At 45.1% G+C, this 19,611-nt stretch overlaps 1 protein-coding gene and 1 long non-coding RNA gene across 2 annotated transcripts in view; one reads left to right on the top strand and one right to left on the bottom strand.

Moving 5' to 3' along the window:
* The window catches only part of RARRES2 (retinoic acid receptor responder 2), a 647,965-nt gene that overhangs the window by 538,293 nt on the left and 90,061 nt on the right, over window positions 1-19,611 (top strand). The gene's annotated exons all lie outside the window — the stretch shown is intronic.
* LOC126951657 (uncharacterized) lies at window positions 1,560-17,947 on the bottom strand. Its single transcript, XR_007724582.1, has 5 exons — window positions 17,854-17,947; window positions 17,442-17,522; window positions 6,192-6,799; window positions 2,460-2,650; window positions 1,560-2,273 (listed from the first exon to the last, which is right to left on the bottom strand). It is a non-coding gene; the product is annotated as an uncharacterized LOC126951657 (long non-coding RNA).

Genomic DNA, 19,611 nt, shown 5'->3' on the forward strand with positions numbered 1-19,611 from the left:
GGTCTGGGGACACACAGGACACATCTTGATGGGGAAAACTGACAAAGCCCCTCCTCCCATGTCCCACTCCACCTGCCTCCTCATTAAAAGAGGATCTATTTTGGAAGAACCCCCACCCTTCCTTTGCAGTAGGTCAATGCACATAAAATCAACTCATTAAAATGATAAGACAAAAACCCTAAGCCAGGTACTGCAGTTCATGCCCGCTGCAGTACTAACAGAGGCTCAGCAAGAAACTGTTTCCCTAAAATAGAGAAGAAAAGGCTCACTCGTTCTTAAATGAAATATTAAGCATCCAGGGATTGCTCTGAGTAAAACTGAAGCTGCAAATAACTCCTCAAAGATTCAGGAAGTCGATTATTTGCTGAGTTGACCATTTTGCAAAATGATCTTTCAACAAATCAGCTTAATTGATTTCCGTGCAGAAGGAAGGTTGCCGGGTTCTGGTTTGGCACCGATCTGAGGAAGGATGGGGGCTCCCTGCCCTCTAGTGGCTTTGTGGTTAATGACAAGTGCAGCAAAATGCTCCGCAGCGGGCTGAGAGCCCTGACTCAGCAGGCAGGTGAAACAGTGCGGAGAAGGACTGGACTTCCGGAAATCGAATAAGCCAGGAAGACACATGTTACGCAAGCAAGGAGAAATCCACCAGGACCAAGCACCGTAATTAGACTCAGAGGGCACAAAGATTAGCAAGGCAAATTCCTGACTCAAGGGGCCCTAACTCAGTCTGAGAATGGGGAAAAAGACTACGCTGTGGTCACGAAACGAGGTAATATGCTGTGACAGAGATGCGTCCAGGCTGCCATGCAAGTGAAGAGGAGACGATGTAAACCCCACAAAACGGAAAAACAACCAACTGGGGAAATAAACTTATAAACAAATCAGTAAACCCGCCATTTCCTGTGGCAGGTACTGCCATGGAGAAGACTGCAAGGCACAGTGGAGCGAAGGCCGCGCGGGAAAGGTAATGCCTAAGTCTTGAAGAGCTGTAAACATTTGCCTGTCAGATGACGGAGAGGACGCCTGAGGCAGAAGGAGAATGGCAAACGCCACCGCCATCGGGGCCCTAAGACAGCCCGGCAGGTGCGGGGAAAAAGCAGTCAGGCTGGAGAGGGAAGGACCCGGAAGGACCAGTCGGAGGCTGCTGCAGCGCCAAAGCTGGAAATGAGAACTAACACAGAGACAGCAGCAAGCGGAACAGATTTGTTACAAATTTAGAAAATAGAAACAATAAGGCCGGGCCTGGTGGCTCATGCCTGTAATCCCAGCACGTTGGGAGGCCAAGGTCGGCAGATCGACTGAGGTCAGGAATTCGAGACCACCCTGACCAACCTGGTTAAACTAAAAATACAAAAAATTAGCTGGGTGTGGTGGCCCGTGCCTGTAATCCCAGCTACTCAGGAGGCTAAGGCATGAGAATTGCTTGAACCTGGGAGGCTGCAGTGAGCCAAGATCCCGACACTGCACTCCAGCCCGGGCGACACGAGTGAGACTGTCTCGGAACAAGAAAAAAGAAAAGAAAAGAGGAGAGAAAAGAAGAGAAACAGTAAAAGAATTTTTTAAAAAGATGAATTCACAGTTGTTAACACGATTGGAGCAGTTGCCACATCAAAGGGAGTGCTATTCACTGCAGACGCATCTTTGTTATTTTGGAAAACACGATTATACGCTGTTTCATTTCAAAGATGGAAAATGTGTGTGTTTCCTACAGCTTTGGCAGATGGTAGTAAAGTGTCTTGTGACTAAATTTGTATGTTTTGACAATGTTTTGATGGAATTAAGTATCTTGTTCAAATGGAGTCCATGTCTGTTATAGTAATTAAGAAATATTATACTTATTTTAAAACTTTTAACTTCTCCTGTAATCCCAGCACTTTGGGAGGTCGAATCAGGTGGATCACTTGAGATCAGGAGTTTGAGACCAGCGTGGCCAACATAGTGAAACTCCGTCTCTAATAAAATACAAAAATTAGCCAGGCATGGTAGCATGCACCTGTAATCCCAACTACTCGGGAGACACCTTTTTCTGATTCTCATAAAGGGCAGTGGTCACCCAGGCTGCCTGGATGTGGAGCAGCCTGGCATCACAGTACTTTCTAGTGGCCTTTATGGAGAGAGGGTTGAGAGGCTGGTGTTTTACTAGAGATGAGCACATCGGCGTGGGGATACTGGGCTTGAGGCTTCTAGAGACAGAGCAAGCAGGGGCATCCAAAGGTCTTGATTGATTCCTGTTTCCCAAGGATTCTTCATGCCCATCCTCCCACTGAAAACAACTAAAAATAAAGAGGATAAAAACATTTTTAAATCTTGTCGACACCATCCAAGGGCCAATGAGATGATAAAGAATGACTTTCCTCCAGCCTGTACTCTTGCTGGGGCGCAGGCACCCTGTGCCCAGCTGCAGCCCTCAACCCCACTCTGTACCTACATTCAACACAGCTCCCCTGAGCTTTGCTTACAGGTTTCCTTTTTCTTTTCTTGTTTGTTTTTGGTTTGGTGGGGGTGGGGGGTGCCGCTATTGCTGCTGCTGCTGGTGGTGGTTTATTGCCAAGTGAGACAAAGTGCCCTCTTTTTATTGCAACGGTGACTTTTCTTCACCTTCTTAGCTGGCAGCAAAGGCCTAAAAGAGTCAAGTTGCTTCTAGAAGATTCTAGAGAGATATAGGCAGGCACAAGAGGCCCACAGACAATAATCAGGAGTGGAAATAGAAAGTTCTTAAACTCTAAGTGATTGATAGTGGTAGCAAACAGCTTTGTGAAGGTAAAAACTATGAGTCAATGGTAGTTAAAAGCTGGTGAGAGACCTGATTTTGAAATGAAAAAATCCACCAAAAGAGAAGGATCACCCAAACAGAGAGGGAGGGGCAATTCCTATAAAATTCCACGGCAGCTTCATATGCTCCCAGGGTTTTCCCAGCACCTCACTACTGGTTCTTCTTCCTGGGATTTTCCCAAATTCTCCATATTTTTTCACCTATAAAAAGTGAGGGCCGGGTGCGGTGGCTCACCCCTGTAATCCCAGCACTTTGGAAAGCCAAGGCAGGTAGATCACTTGATGTCAGTAGTTCAAGACCAGCCTGGTCAACATGGTGAAACCCCGTCTCTACTAAAAGTACAAAATTAGCCGGGCGTGATGGAGCACTCCTGTAGTCCCAGGTACTCGGGTAGCTGAGGCAGGAGAATCACTTGAACCCAGGAGATGGAGGTTGCAGTGAGCCAAGATCATACCACTGTACTCCAGCCTGGGCAACAGAGTGAGACTCTGTCTCAAAAAAAAAAAAAATTAAGTGAGGACAGCTGGATGTGTCGGCTCTCACCTGTAATCCCAACACTTTTGGAGGCCAAGAAGGGAAGATCCTCTGAGGCCAGGATTTCAAGACCAGACTGGGAAACAAAAAGACACTCCATCTTTACCAAAAAAATTTTTTTAATTAGCTGAGCTTGGTGGTGTGCACCTGTGGTCCCAGCTACCTGGGAGGCTGAGGTGGGAGGATCACTTGAACCCAGGAGGTACAGGCTGTAGTGAGCTATGATTGCACCACTGTACTCCAGCCTGGGTAAAAGAGCAAGACTTTGTCTCAAAAAATATATACAAAAATACAAAATAAAATAAAATTTTTAAAAAGTGAGTTTCTGGAATGATTTGAGCTCCACTCCAAATTGTTCCTCTGTAATATTTGATCGAGATGCGTTTCCACAGCGTTGTACCAAACAAAAGCTTTCTGAAGGTGGGGGCTATGTCTGTCTTGCTTATGACTCTATTCCAGCACCAAAACGGGGCCTGGCACACCAGAGGTGGAAGAATGAGCGAGTGAGGAATGAGAAAAACCACCACTCCTTTATTCCAGGGAATGGATGGAACAGGTGTGACCACAGCCCTCACCCCCACCCCTCCCCACCCACTCAGGTCCGGAGGGAAGCCTCAATCCTCATGGCTTAAGCCCCTCTTCCGATGTGGACACCCACCCAGTCCTGAGCCAGCTCCTAACACTGGGGACACAGCGAGCAGAGGCAAAGTCCCCCAGTCTCTAACTTTGCCATCCCCTGGGCCTGGCACTAGACCAGCCTGCAGGAGCTCCAGACCCAGGCTGGCCCCACCCCGGAGCTGCATTCAGACACCCTGGGGACACAAACCCTCCCCCAGAGCCACAGCTTCCTGGTCACATGCCCACAGTTCCAACCATATGGCCTTCCCGCAGCCCTGCCCTGTGCCAGGGCCCCTGACACCTTGCCATGGCCGCTGGGCTCTCTGGGGACTCATTCTGCAGGCAGAGAAATGGACACCTGGCTTTCCACTTCAGCCTCTGGAGCTTACTGTTTCTCCTCATAGGCCTTCTGGTCAGCCTGGTTCCCTGGTCCTATAGCAGCAAATGACACAAGGCCTGTGAGGCTGCAGCTGACTGTGGCGGAGATTGTCACACAGGGGCTTCCAGGAACATTCCAGGTGGAGGTCAGAGACCCCGGCCAGCATGTCCTAACTGCAGGGAGTGGCACCTGTGTTCAGAAGGACTTGGTGACCAGGTAAAGTTCTCATTCAGCGTGTAGCCCTGGCCTCCTGCAGATCCTCAGGCATCTGGCCCCTAACCCAATAGAATGGAGGTTTCAGCCAGAACTTGGGACAGAGGAAACTCACCCATAGTCCCCATTCATGCAGGGTAATTAATCGGCTGGCAGCAGCCGACAGAGACATTCAAGAGAGTTCCATAACCTCGAAAGGAGCATCAGGGCCAGGAAGTCTGGGGAGCAGCAGAGCCTGAGATAAGGCAGCGTCCTACCTGCATCTGAATCCCAGCCCTGTCAATCACGCCCTGTGTGAACTTGCACAAGCTCCTGAGCTGTGCTGCCTCCCAGTTTTGTCATCTGTGTGATGGGGATACAATTGTTAGCTCATTGCATTAGAGGGGGACTGGAGGACCCAATGTCTGTCAAGCACTAAAGCACTGCCCAGGGTCCCCCATGTCATGGTGGGTGCCACAGCGTCTGTCTCCGGGTAGGGGACTGCCAGAAGCAGGACTGGGGAATGATAGCCGGCACAGCCGGCTATGAGCAGGGACACTGAAGGGCAGAGTCAAGGCTGACTCCACACATGGGGCTGTGCCCCGTGCGGTGAGTGGGGATCTGGAGGAAGAGGCCTAAGAGAGAAGAGGCCATCTGAACCATGAGACCATGAGACCCCAAAGGGCGCCCCTTGCCTCTGGCCAGGGAAACAGAGCCCTTGGCTCCAGGCTTGGGGACAAAGGCCTATTCCTTGGCTCACTCTCCCAGGCTCCTTCTCCTCTGAGAGCCTAACCAGGGTCCCTCTGGAGTCTCAGGTTCCTGCCGCAACAGCCCAGATAGATTCTGCTCTGCCTCTGAATTCCATAGTCACTCCACACAAACCACAAAGGAAATTCTAGCCCTTTCTCAGCTGAGGCCCCTTCAGGAGCTCTGCTTTCTCCATGACAGCCCTCACATTCACTGGGCACAGGTGGTGATGTTATTGTTGTTATCATTGTGGCCCCCTGGTGTTTTCTCTTGAACATAATTTCTACAGGGACCAGAGAAGGGCAGAAGTCATGAGACGCTGAGGGTGGCCCTGAGGTTGCTACTAGCACAGATGCCAAGGACCTAGGAAAAGCCCGGGGCTGGGACCAGCCAGGTCTAGATGGAGCCTGGGCCATTCTCCAGGGGAATATTGTCCCATCCTCTGGTTGTGCCCACTTGCCCCTGGAAGCAGGGGCATCCTCTTCTCTCTCTTCCATCCCGTCTCCTGTGGACATTCCCCCACATATTCTAGCACAGGCTACATGTTACACTCAACCCCTGTCAACACCTTCAGGTTCCTGCCAACACCCACAGATGAACTGGTGGCAACAAGAGCAAGAGTCGGGGCTCACTGCCATAGGGATCAAGAGATCAGGAGGCTCAAGACCAGAAAGTGTTCTCCAGCGGGAGCTTCCATCACTCCTGAGAAAAGGACATGGGCTAAACACAGATTCCAGGGCAGAGACTGATCACCCAGCCGCCCTGTGTCTCCTTCAGCACCCGTGATGATGCCACACTTCAGAAAGCAAAGGGCCCTCAGCCCCTGGCTCTCCCCAACTGCTCTCACCTCTTCGCCCCCTCCCTGGAAATGCACCCCGCAACCCAGGGCGGAGGTACAGGCTGATCAGGGAGGGTCCCTGGAACTGCTGCCAAAAATACCGTCCTTACCCATCTAGGAGAACTCCTCCCAGCTTCCCTGTGCTCTCTGCTCTGAGAAAATATCGGAGCTGAAGCGGATGAAGCTGTGGCCGCAGCCAAAACAGTGATCGTGTCAGAGGCGGTTGCGGACCCTGGAAAGGAAATGAGTCCAGGAGACACAGAGCCAAGCAGGAACCTGGGCACAGGGCATAAGGCGAGTCCCCATGTCGTGGCACAGGGCGAGTCCCCACGTCAGGAGCCAGTGCTATTGGCTCCCAGCAGGAAAGATGGGAGGCTACACAGCACCCCTCATGTGGGGACCCCCAGCCATGCCCCCAAACTTTTAAACCCTTTCACATAGCCTGTGCCTGGGGGTGCTCTCCACAACGTCGAACTGGAAATGGGTCACAGCACGTGCAAAGGGGCAGAGAGACTGAGCAGCCTCCCCACTCATCTACCAGGAGTGCAAACTGCCTGCTTTTCCAAAGGACAGGGTCTCCCCTGAAGCCCTCCGTGCTCTCAGCTTCTCCCCAATCTCCATTTCTGACCGGTGGAACCTTCCCCTTCTTACACTGCCAACTGCTAAGATGTGACCCGTTAACCAAAATGGCTTCCATTTTTTTCTGCTGCTTCTTCACCTGCAGGTGAGAAGTAGGAAAGAGTTAGAAAAATCAAGCCGCAATCCAGGCATCGCTCGTGGCCACGTTCCTCCCTCCTTCCTGGGGTTCATCACAATAGATAGCTCCCTGTGCCGCGGAGCGCTGTGTTGAGGTTTCCACCCACACACACAGCACTGTCACCCTGGTGGCCCTGCCCTCCCATGTAGGCACTAGCAGGCTCCTGCTCTTTGACGGAAGGGAGAGGTAGAATCAGAAGAAGAAAAGGCCTGAGAGGCAACTTGACCTTGTTTCCAACAGCATCAGCCTCAGAGAGATGACGGGAGCAGGGAATCTGAGAAGACACATGGCCAGGAAGATGAAGGTAGGGGGTACGCTCAGGCCCCAGGTTTTCCCTTTGCTGCTACCCACATACCTGATGGAAGGAGAAAGGCAAGTGAGAGGCGGGCCAGGAAGCCCTGAGAGAAGGGGCCGCATCCCACTTCCCAGCAGCACAGCAAGGGTGCTGGGGAGACCCCTGGGAGAAATGGCTCCCCAGGGCTCCTGGGCAGGCAGCACAGGGGACTCAGAGCAGATACCCATACCCTGAGCTCCCTATGGAAGCTGAAAAGAAAGGCAGATCCAATAGGCCAATGGGCTGGGACCAAGGACTGGTTGAGAGGCGCTCCTGAAGACCTGCAAGGGGTAAAGGGAAGGGGAAGAGGAAGGGGAAGAGGAAGGAGAAGGAGAAGGGGAAGGGAAGGGAACAACAAATATCTCTTATGAATATAGATGTGTGGATGCAAAAGTCCTCAACAAAATGCTAGCATACCAAATCCATAAATATAGAAAAAGAATTATACACCATGAAAAAGTGGGAATTATCACAGGAATGCAAGGTTGGTTTAACATCTGAAAATGAATTAATGTAATACACCGTATCAAAAGACTTTTAAGAATACACGCACACACACATACACACACATAATAATCTCAACAGATACAGAACAAATATTTGACAAAATCTAATGTATTTTTGTAATTAAACATTTCATAAACCAGGAATGGAAGGAGACTTCCTCAATTCGATACAAGGAATCTACTACCAAAAAAACACACAGATAAAATTATACTTAATAGTCAAAGATTGGATGCTTTCCCTCAAGATTAGACACAAGCCAAGGATGGCTGTTCTTGCCACATCTATTCAGCATTAAGTTGACATTCTAGCCAGGGCAATTAAGCACAAAAAAAAAAAAAAAAAAAAGAATTAAAAGGCATCCATATTTGAAAGGAAGAAATAAAACTATCTCTATTCACAGATTACATAGAAATTTTCTACACAGAAAATCCTAAGGAATCTACTAAATAAAACTATTAGAATGAATAAATAATTTCATCAAGCTTACAGGGTACAAGGTCAATATACAAAACCAATTATATTTCAAAACAATGCACAATCTGAAAATAAAGTTGAAACAATTCCATTTATAATGGCACCAGAAAGAATAAGAGAAATAAATTTAATAAAAGTTTAAAATTTATACTTTAAAGACTAAAAAACATAGTTGAAAGAATTAAAAGTCTAAATAAATGAAAAATACACCATATTCATGGATCTAAAAACGTAATATTGTTAATATGGCAATACTCCCAAAATTGATCTATACATTCAAGAAAGCCCTATTAGAATCCCAGGTGGCTTATTTGTAGAAGTTGACAAGCTAATTCTAAAATGCATATAAAAATTCAAAGGACCGGCTGGGCGCGGTGGCTCAAGCCTGTAATCCCAGCACTTTGGGAGGCCGAGACAGGCGGATCACAAGGTCAGGAGATCAAGACCATCCTGGCTAACACAGTGAAACCCTGTCTCTACTAAAAATACAAAAAACTAGCCGGGCAAGGTGGCGGGCGCCTGTAGTCCCAGCTACTCAGGAGGCTGAGGCAGGAGAATGGCGTGAACCTGGGAGGCGGAGCTTGCAGTGAGCTGAGATCCGGCCACTGCACTCCAGCCTGGGTGACAGAGCGAAACTCTGTCTCAAAAAAAAAAAAAAAAAAAAAAAAAAATTCAAGGGACCTAGACTAGCCAAAATACTCTCATAAAAGAACAAACTGGAGGATTCATACTTCCTGATTGCCAAACTTACTACAAAGCAGCAGTAATCTACATAGTGTGATACTGGGATAAGGATAAACACATAAATCAATAAAATAGAGCTCAGAGTCCAGAAATAAAGCCTCACATATATGGTCAATTAATTTTCAACAACAGTGCCAAAACCATTCAATGGGGGAAAACATAGTCTTTTCAACAAATCATACTGAGATAACAGGATAGCCACATATAAAAATAATGACATTGAACTCTAACTTCACACCATATACAAAAATTATGATGGATCAAAGACCTAAACATAAGAGTTAAAACTACACAACTTTTAGAAAACACAGGGCAAATCTTCATGGTTGGATTTGACAATAGATTCTTAGATATGACATCAAAAGCATGAGCAACAAAAGAAAAAATAGATAAATTGGGCTTTATCAAAATCAAAACTTTTGTACTTCAAATGACATTATTTAAAAACTGAAAATACAACCCATGGAATGGGAGAAACATTTGAAAATCACATATCTCATAAGGGACTTGTGTCTAACTAGGCTATATAAAGAAATGTTATGACTCAATAATAAAAAGGCAAATTACCCAATTTTTTTATTATTATACTTTAAGTTCTAGGGTACATGTGCACAACATGCAGGTTTGTTACATATGTATACAAGTGCCATGTTGGTGTGCTGCACCCATTAACTCGTCATTTACATTAGGTATATCTCCTAATGCTATCCCTCCCCCCTCCCCCCACCCCACGACAGACCCTGGTGTGTGATGTTACCCTTCCTGTGTCCAAGTGTTCTCACTGTTCAATTCCCACTGATGAATGAGAACATGTGGTGTTTGGTTTTCTATCCTTGCGATAGTTTGCTGAGAATGATGATTTACAGTTTCATCCATGTCCCTACAAAGGACATGAACTCATCCTTTTTTATGGCTGCATAGTATTCTATGGTGTATATGTGCCACTTTTTCTTAATCCAGTCTATCATTGATGGACATTTGGATTGGTTCCAAGTCTTTGCTATTGTGAATAGTGCCGCAGTAAACATATGTGTGCATGTGTCTTTATAGCAGCATGATTTATAATCCTTTGGGTATATACCCAGTAATGGAATTGTTGGGTCAAATGGTATTTCTAATTCTAGATCCTTGAGGAATCGCCATACTGTCTTCCACAGTGGTTGAACTAGTTTACAGTCTCACCAACAATGTAAAAGTGTTCCTATTTCTCCACATCCTCTCCAGCACCTGTTGTTTCCTGACTTTTTAATGATCACCATTCTAACTGGTGTGAGATGGTATCTCATTGTGGTTTTGATTTGCATTTCTCTGATGGCCAGTGATGATGAGCATTTTTTCATGTGTCTGTTGGCTGCATAAATGTCTTCTTTTGAGAAGTGTCTGTTCATATCCTTTGCCCACTTTTGGATGGGGTTGTTTTTTTCTTGTAAGTTTGTTTGAGTTCTTTGTAGATTCTGGATATTAGCCCTTTGTTAGATGAGTAGATTGCAAAAATTTTCTCCCATTCTGTAGGTTGCCTGTTCACTCTGATGGTAGTTTCTTTTGCTGTGCAGAAGCTCGTTAGTTTAATTAGATCCCATTTGTCAATTTTGGCTTTTGTTGCCATTGCTTTTGGTGTTTTAGACATGAAGTCCTTGCCCATGCCTATGTCCTGAGTGGTATTGCCTAGGTTTTCTTCTAGGCTTTTTATGGTTTTAGGTCTCACGTTTAAGTCTTTAATCCATCTTGAATTAATTTTAGTATAAGGTGTAAGGAAGGGATCCAGTTTCAGCTTTCTACATATGGCTAGCCAGTTTTCCCAGTACTATTTATTAAGTAGGGAATCCTTTCCCCATTTCTTGTTTATGTCAGGTTTGTCAAAGATCAGATGGTTGTAGATGTGTGGTATTATTTCTGAGGACTCTGTTCTGTTCCATTGGTCTATATCTCTGTTTTAGTACCAGTACCATGCTGTTTTGGTTACTGTAGCTTTGTAGTATAGTTTGAAGTCACGTAGTGTGATGCTTCCAGCTTTGTTCTTTTGGCTTAGTATTGTCTTGGCAATGTGGGCTCTTTTTTCATTCCATATGAATTTTAAAGTAGTTTTTTCCAATTCTGTGAAGAAAGTCATTGGTAGCTTGATGGGGGTGGCACTGAATCTATAAATTAGCTTGGGAAAATGATATGGATAGTCATTTCTCCAAAGAAGTCACACAAATAGCCAAAAAGCACATGAAAAGATGTGTAACATCATTAGTCATAAAGGAAATGCAAATCAAAACCAAAAGAGAACACGACTTCATACCCACAAGCATGGCTATAATCAAAAAGTCAGATAACAAGAGAGTGAGGATGGGGAGAATGTGGAAGAGGTGAGAATGTGGAGAAATTGGAACCTTCATACATCGCTGGTGGGAATGTAAAATTGTGTAGTCACTTTGGAAAACAGTCTAGCAGTTCCTCACGTGGTGAAACATAATCAAATGATCCAGCAATGACATTCCTAGCTATTTACCCAAAAGAAAGGAAAACATGTCTACTCAAAAACTAGTACTTGCATGTTTGTAGCAGCATTATTTATAGTAAGCAAAAAGTGGAAACAACTCAACATCAACTGATAAATGGATAAACAAAATGCAGTATTTCCATACAAGAGGATATTATTCAGCCCTAAAAAGGGATGAAGTACTGATACATGATCCAACATGGATGAACCTTGAAAACATTAGGCCACCTATTATATGATTCCAGTTACATCAAATAGAGACAGAAAGTAGATGAGTGGTTACTTAGAGCTGGCAGGAGATGGGATGAAGAGTGATCCTTAAAGTATGGGGTTTCTATATAAGGCGATAGAAATGTCATTAGGCAGACTGTGGCGCTGGGTTGCACATATCTGTAAATATACTAAAAACCATTGACTTGTACACTTTAAATGGTTGAATTTTGTGGCATGTGAATCATATCTCAAAATTGTCATAAAACAAATGAGACTTTCCTATGGCCATTTTCCTTACTGCTCTGTGATTCCTGCCACAGGTGACCCTTCTTTCTACCCTCCACATCACTCTTTTTGAAGGTGCCACAGATTCCAGCCCCAGGGTCAGCCTAGACAAAATAAGGAGGATTGACTGTGGTCTCGAGCTGGATTGGGGTATTCCTGGGTTCCTAATACAATATCATCTTTTTAAAACAAGATATTACAGGGTGTGAACAAGCATAGAAAATAACCCATGTACTCAACACCCAGTTCATTAAGTCTAAACAGTTTGTCATTTTTGCTCCAGATTTTTTAAATTAAAATATTTCAGATACAACTGTAGCCCCTTATATACCCTTCCAGTGACGAACCTACAGGCTGCTTCCAATTTTTGCTACTACAAATAAGGTTGCAATTAACACAACTACATGTGAGAGTTCTCCTGGAGTCTATGCTGTAAAGTTAAATTTCTTTGTCTTAGGGAATGCACATTTTAAAATTCACTGGATATCATCACATTGTTCTCCTGTTTATAAAAACTTACATTTCTGTTTGACAGTGGTTGATAATTATCATTTCTCTACGTCCTCACCAATAGTTGGTATTATCAGACTTTTATTGCCAGACTGGTGGGTGTGAGATGGTATCAGGTTGTTTGATTAGCTGTGAGGCTGAGCATCCTTTAAATGTTTATTGGCCAGTCATGTTCTTCTTCTGTGTCTTGCCTATTTATATCCTTTGCCCAATTTTTTATTGGGTTGTCTGCACATTCCCTATTAAGTTATAGGCATTTGATATGCTGTATGTTTTTTATATCCTATATTTTATATTCCACATTTTTACATGTTCTTATTTTTTATTTTTGAGACAACATCTCATTCTGTTGCCCAGGCTGGGGTGCAGTAGTGCAATCTCGGATCATTGCAGCCTCAGTCTCTCGGGCTCAGGTGATCCTCTCAACTCAATCTCCCAGGTAGCTGTGATTACAGGCTTGCACCATCATGCCCAGCTAATTTTTGTATTTTTTTGTAAGATGGGCTTTTCCCATGTTGCCCAGGATGATCTCAAACACCTGAGCTCAAGCAATCCTCCCACCTCGGTCTCCCAGAGTGCTGGGATTATAGGTGTGAGCCACCGCTCCCATTTTTCTATGTTCTATGTACAGATAACCCCTGACTTACACTTAGGATTGTTTGACTTACAATTTTTCAGCTTTACAATAGTAGAAAGTGATATGTATTTAGTAGAAACTGTACTTTGCATTTTGAATTTTTATCTTTCTCCAGGCTAGCAATACGTGGCACAATACTTTCTCATAATGCCCCACAGTATTCAATAAATTCCATGAGATTTTTCAATACTTTATTATAAAATGGGCTTTGTGTTAGATGACTATTGCTCAACTATAGTCTCAGGTGGGTGGCTGTTCTGAGCATGTTTAAGGTAGGCTAGGCTAAGCTATGATGTTCCATAGGTTAGATATACTAAATGCCTTTTCAATTTATATTTTCAACTTACAATGAGTTTATCAGGACATAATCCCTTCGTAAATCAAGGAGCATCTGTACTAATAATTTACTCTTTTATGTATTGCAGGTCTTTCCAAAGCCACTCTTTCCAAAGTCTCTGGCTTGTATTTTATGTAGTTTATAATGTCTTCTGTTATACAGAACTTTGATCTGGTCAAAATTATCAATATTTTCTCTTATGATTTGTGCTTTTTGTGTGTACCTTAAAAACTGAAAATCTTCTTCATATTTCTTCTGTAAGCTTCATTTTTTTTCACAGTGGAATATTTTTGTGAATATAGAGAGATAAAAATGTAATTTTCTGGCTGGACCCAGTGGCTCACACATGTAATCCAAGCACTTTGGAAGGCCAAGGTAAGTGAATCACTTGAGGTAGAAATTCGGGATCAGCCTGGCCAACAGGGTGAAACCCCATCTCTATACAAAAAATTAGTGGGGCATGGTGGGGCGCACCTACCAGTTACTCGAGAGGCTGAGCCAGGAGAATCACTTGAACCTGGGAGGTGGAGGTTGCAGTGAGCCGAGACCACACCACTGCACTCCAGCCTGAGCGACAGAGTGTTCTTATTTTTTGTAATTTATAATTATAAAACTTATAATTTAAAAAACTATATATGTAATTTTATTTTTTCATATAAATAATTAATCGTTCTATCATTGTTTATTGAATATTTCATCCTTTACTCTCTACTAATCTGTAATGCCAGACAGACCATCTTTATACATCAAATTATAATCCAGCATTCTTTCTAATAAAGCAATATAAGTGGTATTATAAATCAATGAGAAAAAGATGACATCCTAGTCAAAAAAAATGCTCAAAGCACATAAACAAAAAATTCACAAAACAAGATATGCAAATGGTAATAACTATATGAATAAATAGTCTTATTTAATTAGTAAAGAACAGTAATTTCAAACCACAAGATACAAACGTTCATTTGCCAGTCAGAGGTTCTACCCAGCATCACTGCCAGTGGAAGAGTAACTGATAAGGTTTGGGGAGGGTATTTTGGCAATTTAGCAGCCTTTAAATGTACATATGCTTTCCATTTTTAGGAATTCTACTGCCAGGATTTTATACCCACACTTGTAGAAATTATATGTCCACTTCTAATAATTTATGGTAAGGAAATAATTAACAGTATATACAAATATATGCCATAAGCATGTGATTTTAATTATAAAACCCCAAACAACCTAAATTTTCAATTAAGGGATTGGTTATAATGTTACATGGTATATAATTAAAACACATAAAAAGGAGTTTTTAGATGATGATTTTCAACTGGTGATTTTTGTAGCAGAGCCCTGTTTTGCAAATAAGCACGCATGTGAAACCCCAATGTGTGAAAGAGATGGATGTGAGGATGCTCCCGGTGAAGGAGTCAGGTGACCCCACCACCCGCCTCCTTCAACATCTTTAGGAGGGTGCTAAAAGGAAGACTGTAAAACGCGCCACGGAACTCTGAAGACAGCACTAACACCAAGTGCATTTACCATGTATTGTTAAATGAAACAATTTGCTTTTTAAAAAAAAAAAAAGAATTGATTCATTTTTTAAATGTACATAGGAGGAGAGACTAAATGATTATATTCCAACAGTCTAGACACCAGTGTATTCACAGAAGGGTATGGAATTTTGGGGATTCCACCCTTCTTTTTTGCTTCAGTGTATAAATTGCAATGCTTTTGTAATAAAGTGAAAAGCAATGGCAAATGAGACAAAACAAAGAGGCATTAATTCAGACTAGAGTACAGAGAAGAAGGAAGAGGGAATATATAGCTAGTGCCAAAATAGTGACATACAGCAAACAACCACAAAAATCGACATGGCACAGATACAGCAATAAACACATTTCTCAGTCATCTGTGGGTCCACTGGCTTCATCTTGTTCATCTTTAGGTCAGCTGGAGTGGCTTTGTCCCATGTGTCTTCATTTCAGGTACCAAGTAGAAGGAACCGAAGCCACCCAAGGAAAGCTCCCAGGCGAGGGCAGAAGCCCAGGAGGCCAGCAGAAGCCTGCAAAGTCTTACAAGAGGTGGGCTGAAACTGGGAACCCTCTCACTTTGCCCCATTCCAGTGGCCAAAGCAAGTCACAAGACCAAACCCAAATTCAATGGGCGGGGAAATACAGTCCACCCAAGATGAACAATGGCATGGGTATGAATGGAGGACAGGAAAGAATAGGAGTCAATCCTTCAATCCCTCACAGTATGGAGGGCAGGGCCTGGTGACAAGCAGCAAGGGGTACCCAGGAAGGCAGGGCCTGGTTGTCCCCACCAGTACCCCAGATACCCACCTCAGCCCAAAGAACAGCTCAGTGCCACGCTTTCTAGGCCATGAAAGGAGAGGGGCCCTTTCCCAGAGCAGACGGCAGAATAGAGACTGGGAGGAAGTTCCAGGAGGAACATGGGAAACCTCACAAGCCTCGTGCAGTTTAGTTTCTGATAACCACTTCTCTTTCTTGGTTTCATGTTCCCCTTCCTTCCTGAAGTTACTAGAAAGTCTGAATGTTTCCTTACCTTTAATTTTTTCTTTAATTTTTCTTTACCTTTTTTTTAAGTTGCCATCTAAACTACCTTTGAAATGCTCTATTCTGTGCCAGTTGTCCATTTCAAGATGGAGTCACTTGTGTCAAACCCAAGCAAAGTAGAGTCAGGAGCCTAAGAAGGGAGGGTTCTCACGCACCTGCACCTACAATAAGAACGATTACAGCCAAACACAGTGGCTCACACCTATGGTCCCAGCTACTTGCGAGGCTGGGGCAGGAGGATCACTTGAGCCCAGGAGTTGAGCCCAGGCTGCAGTAAACTATGATCACGTCACTGCACTCCAGCTTGGGCGACAAGGCAAGACCCTATTTCTAAAAAAAAAAGAACTATTACAAAGACTCTCTGAAGGCTGTGATGTACATATGCCTGTAATAAGGACTTTTTCCAAGGGTTTTCCAAACTGCAACCTGCCACAGGAGTCATTGGACGGCCAGCCTGGTGTTGGAGCACTCTCGCCTCACATGCCGTCTCCACTAAGAAAGTGACCTCAACTTCTGTGCCTCAGTAACCAATGTTCTCTTTGTTCAAAAACAACTCAACAACTCCTGTGCACTCCTCCTTTTGCCTTTACTTTTTTGAGACCGAGTTTCACTCTTGTTGACCAGGCTAGAATGCAATGGTGTGATCTGGGCTCAATACAACCTCCGCCTCCCAAGTTCAAGCGACTCTCCTGCCTCAGCCTCCCAAGTAACTGGGATTACAGGCATGCGCCATCATGCCCGGCTAATTTTTTGTATTTTCAGTAGACCTGGGGTCTCACCATGTTTGTCAGGCTGGTCTCGAACTCCCAACCTCAAGTGATCCACCCAGCTCGGCCTCACAAAGTGCTGGGATTACAGGCCTCAGTCACCACGCCCAGTCTTCCTTGTGCCCTTAAAAGCTTCCCCTTGCCTCAGCCTCCTGGATGCGCCCATGGCTGCCATGGCATCACTCCGCATCACAATCACGCTGCTCATTTCCAAATAAACTCATCATCTTTGGAGAATCGCTTCCGTTCATTATTTAGGTTGACAATTCTTCAAACAAACAAAAAGTCTATGACTTCAGTGACAAAGAGGGAAGCTAGGGGGTCAGGAGGAAGGTGTGTTAGGAAGAGTGTGTCTGACTGTGGTTAGTTGGGGTGGGACCCTTCAGCCTCGTGAGTAGGAGCAGCAGGCCTGGGGGCAGGGGAGTCTCCCTCCTAGGTCCTATTGCCTAGGCCCACATGATATCTACCTGAGGCATATGCACAAAGAAAAAGTCCTTAATATCTTATTTTTCTCCAGAACAACCTACAGTCCTAGGGACAGACACATCATCCTCCTAAGCTCTATCCCACCCTGGAAAATTGTAACAAAAAGGTGGCTGTCTCCTTGGGGTACTGCCTGCAGCCTTAGCTAGGGGCCATCCTAGTTATCTCAGTTACTCATCCAATCTGTGATCAGCCCTAAGTTCTGGCTCATTCTAGCTTTCTCCTTCGACTTCCTCATCTCTCACACGGAAGTGACTACCCCGACCTACCAGGCTGGTGTGGGAACTGAACAATGTGGCAGAGAGCTGAGCTCAGCATCCTACCGCTCCACGAGGGCCACTGAAAGGCCACTCCTTGGCTGGGCGCGGTGGCTCAAGCCTGTAATCCCAGCACTTTGGGAGGCCGAGACGGGCGGATCACGAGGTCAGGAGATCGAGACCATCCTGGCTAACACAATGAAACCCCGTCTCTACTAAAAATACAAAAAAAAAAATTAGCCGGGCGCGGTGGCGGGCGCCTGTAGTCCCACCTACTCGGGAGGCTGAGGCAGGAGAATGGCGTGAACCCGGGAGGCGGAGCTTGCAGTGAGCCGAGATCGCGCCACTGCACTCCAGCCTGGGCGACAGAGCGAGACTCCGTCTCAAAAAAAAAAAAAAAAAAAAAAAAAAAAAGAAAGGCCACTCCTCTTTGGCCTGCAATGAGAGAGATTTAAAGTGGAAGCAGATCTAAGCTCACAGAGTCAGGAAGAAGGTAGAATGCTGAATACACTTCTTCCTCCAATCCCAAATGCTAGAGCTGTGTTCCTATTGAAGTTTTGTAATGGACTTTTTAGAATCAGAAAAATGATTAAGAAACATGAGCTGAGATATGCAGGTGCCTTGAGCAAATACGATTTTGTATAGCAGACTCTTCCTGGTCTCTCGTTTCCTGAGATCCCCAAAGTGAGAGATAAGAAAGCTGTGGCCACAGCGGAGACTTGAAATGGTAACCAGAGACCAACTCCTCCACAGGCAGGTGTCTGCACAGAAGACTCACAGGGGCAACTGATGAAGATCTGTCTACAGCCTGGTCCACAATAAACATCAGGGGTTGGATGGGGCTGAGGCACCCAACAGGGTGGCTGGAACCTCTCCCTGTAACTATCCAGAAACTTGTGGCCCAGGGTCGAGCGCAAATAAGTGGGCACAGAAAGATGTTTCACAACACGAGCTACACACAGGCAGCCACCTGGCCATCTTCCAGCCACCCGAGGTTTGCAGATGCCCTTGATGCCACCCCCCATCCCTCCCAAGCACTCTCCTATACATGCACACACACGCTTAACAAGAGCACCTATGACTCTCCACCAACCAGAGCACCAGGGACACAACGCCCCTGGGAGATGCTGCAACCAAGGCCAGATGGAAAGAACACCCCTGTGTTCTTGCTCCATGGTTGGCATCTGAGATGCACATGCCAGGGTTCCCCAGCAGGATCAAGCTCCAGTGGCCCAAAGTGGAAATGAGTTTCCAGTCATCCTCTAGTGGCCTCCTCTCTTTCTCACTTTCCCACTCCCCCGCCAGGATTTCTCAGGATCCACTCTCAAATAAACTACTTGCCCTTGAATCCTTAATTCAGGGGGAATCAAAACAAGGACAACCAATCAGAGGCAAATATTAACCATAATGATGTCTACTACCCAGATAGGATTGAAATCAACTCAGAAGAGCAGGAAAGTATGAAATCTTCTCCCTTTCCCTTCTCTGCTGAGTAATTGACTCTCATGTCCTAGAGCCTTCTCTACCCCTCTATGAGCGCGTGTATTCAAATATGAATGTCCAAGTTCAAACCCAACTCCCCACAACCCAACACTCCCAAGTCACCTAGGGAAATTTGCTTCACCTCTTCAAGTCTCCATTTCTCCAATGTTAAGACAGGAGAGTCTCAGTTCACAGCAACCAACCCACTCGTACTAGGCCACCACCCACATCACATCTTATTGGGAGATTTCTCCCATTGAGTTCAAGTTCATAGCTGGAGAATATGGAAACTGTACACTCACCATGGAAGATATCACCAAGAAGTCTTTCTCTTTCCTGCCTTCTGCTGTTGTCACCTGCCCCTCCCACCAGACTATGTTTCCCTGTGACACCCTGTAGTTTGGCCACAGCCAAGCAGATCTGAAGACCATTGCCTCCAGGAGTTGACATGAAGATTCTAAATTCTCCAGGTGGGAGCAGGAGGGGGATGTACTTATGCTTTTTAAATGTTCTAGGACTTGTGTGTCCTGTTGAACTTCAAGATCTTTGGAAAAGGGAGTCACAAGAAAGACAAAATTCTCATAGTCCAGCTTCACAGGCACAGAAGGGCCTCAGCACCACCATGGAGCAAGCCCAGATACAGGGCTGAAGCGGGAGCTGGAGTCTCCCCAGCACCCAGGCAAAGCCCCTCTTCCCCACA

Source organism: Macaca thibetana, chromosome 3 (genome assembly GCF_024542745.1).
Source record: "Macaca thibetana thibetana isolate TM-01 chromosome 3, ASM2454274v1, whole genome shotgun sequence".
Lineage (NCBI taxonomy): Eukaryota > Metazoa > Chordata > Mammalia > Primates > Cercopithecidae > Macaca > Macaca thibetana.